We start from the raw sequence: 2,582 nt of genomic DNA, 5'->3' as shown, positions 1-2,582 counted from the left end.
GAAAATCGCAATGCGAATTAGAGATCGCATTGCGATTTTGTTGGTCATTTTCGCAAATCCAAAAAAAGTTGGTCAAAATCGTATATTATCTGGGATTTTTGGTCACTGAGGTTATTTTCTCATTTTAAATTTATTTATCTTAACATAAATTGACAAGGCTAATCAATTAATTTTAAAATAGATTTTAGGTAAACTATATGTTTAGTATTCAACTATACTTTTATCTCATTTTGGTTGTGCAATTATTTTTTTTTCCGAAACTATATCTAAGTTTAGTTTTAATTTTATTTTGATTAGTCATCGTTAAAAAATTAACAAGGAGAATAAATTTTGCTTTGAAAAGTTTTGTCACAGTACAAACGAAGCTTAAATTACATAACATGTAGTAATTTATACTATTACAACAAATCATATTATTGTTACTATTATTTAGTGGGGGCAAGTTCTACCGTTGTTATTATTTTGTGTTTTAGTATTAGAATAATTATTGATTGTTCAAGTAAAAACTAGCATGGTTGACAGGGTAAAAATATGCATGAACTTCAATTTCTAACCCTTCATATGTATAAAATTGCTGATATCAAATCTTGAATGTAATTAAATAGAGGTAAAACTCTGTTTCAATGTTCTCATCCAGAGTATATATGATACATGAGTAAGTTTCTGGTTACTGGTGAGGAACACTGTACAAATAACTCACTCAAGTAACCTTCGGTAAATATTGCCAAAAAGAAGTTTTTTTTTTTGGTGTGATCTCTTACGTTGCTCCAACTCTTGGTTCTTCTTAGAATGTCCACATCCGACCCATTTCAGAATATGGTAGAGTATACTGAGAAAACTCATTAAAAATTAAACATTACTATGTTGGACACGTACTTGTATTTGAAGTAATATTGTTTATATGTTTCTTTGTCTATGTGTACAGTTCTTGTTTGCAGAGAGGACAGCAAGATGTAATTCGGAGCCATTGATCCACACACTTGAGGTGAAATATGTGGGAACATGGCAACTGCCTCACTTCTTCTTTGTCTTTATAATTGGCTAGGCAAATGCAGCACTCCTTTTTCATATTCAACCACAATAAACAAAGAAAAAGACTCATTGGCCTGCAAGATTAACCTAATTTTCTTTGAAACAACTCCTTGTGATGAAAGAAAAGCTAGAACTGAGCATGATTTATGGTACATGTATATGACTTACCAGATCTTCATTTGCCCGGCTTGTGTTGCAGTCCGAATCATGATCGAGCTCTAGGCTGGAGTTGAATTCTTTATATCTCCAACTAGGCAGCCTGGAGATCTGATCATCAGATGCTCCTCTGTCAATGGAACCCATGTTCATGTTGTAACGAGGCTGCTGATAAGTGGTACACAACAACATAGGAGTAGGAACAACAGGAATGGGAAAGAGTAGCTCAGAGCATTCCAACCTAACAATGAGATACAAAGTACGTGGAGATTCGGAGCTCGATGGAAGGATCGAAATCGAGAATCGAACACCCAGACATTTCCTATTACAAACCATATTGCAAAGAACAGCTCTAGTGAAGTCCGGCATCTATTCATCAAATGTGAGCTCGTGAGCATACTATAATCTCCATTAATAGACAACAAAGAAGTTTTACTTTCCCTAATCTTGGTTTGTCTCAAATTTTCTATTGATCAACTCATTATTTTGACAACATTAAACCTTACATTATGTTATGAAACCATGAAGGATAACAGCAAGATTGGATCAAGTGATAAGAAGCTTACCTTGATTCTTCATTTGTTCTTTGTTGTTCGATGTCGGAAAGGCCAAAACGATCTGCTTGAGATAGGTGAAGACGATGATAACTCCTATAAAGAAGTAACAAACTAAGGAGACAACCAATATCATATCCAACAATCCATATTCTCATAGGCCAAATAGGCCTCTCTTCCTTTGAAATAGCCAAGGTGAATGAAATGATGCTTATTTGAATAACCAAAGCCAAGAACTGCAGCATCATCCAAGTACTGGAATTAAAAGGGTTGGAACCAAGATCAGACCTTGATCCATTTTGGTAATGAAAAACTCTTCTCAAGAAGTTAAACCACCTCGCCCTAGATATCCTCATCGCCGTTCTTAACAAGATTGAAGAAGACGGGGCACGAGGAAACCTATTACGTGTACCTAAAACAATCCTATGTTCTTCCCCAGGAGGATTTGATGAAAATGGAATTGCTGTGCTTGAATTACACAATGGATCTGGTTGAAGAGAGTATCTGGTATTCATGATTCCAAATTTCTAACTCTCAAACAAAATTTATATGGTACCAACACTTAGGCGTAATCCTTGAGAACAAATCATATGGAACTGATGAACATCAATATATGAAGCTAGTTCAGAAAACAAATACCAGGTGGGCTAGCATATCTGGAGGCACTAACCAAACTCTTAACCCACCAAATCAAGACTAATAAAAAAACCCATCTCCAGAGAGCAAAGGAACCCACAAAAACTAACAAAGACCCTCACTTTTACAAATAATTCTAACCCCACCCCCCAAAAAAAAAAAGCAACAAACATAAACAAAAACTATAAAAATCAGGTGGGTATT

The 2,582-nt window shown here is 35.0% G+C and overlaps 1 pseudogene; it reads right to left on the bottom strand.

The window, feature by feature from the left end:
* Positions 1–878: 878 nt before the first annotated feature.
* LOC120141438 lies at positions 879–2,339 on the bottom strand (annotated as a pseudogene).
* Positions 2,340–2,582: the final 243 nt, after the last annotated feature.

Source organism: Hibiscus syriacus, unplaced genomic scaffold, assembly GCF_006381635.1.
Source record: "Hibiscus syriacus cultivar Baekdansim isolate YM2019G1 unplaced genomic scaffold, ASM638163v2 tig00110809_pilon, whole genome shotgun sequence".
Taxonomy (NCBI): Eukaryota; Viridiplantae; Streptophyta; class Magnoliopsida; order Malvales; family Malvaceae; genus Hibiscus; species Hibiscus syriacus.
This window is presented reverse-complemented; position numbering and strand designations above follow the sequence as displayed.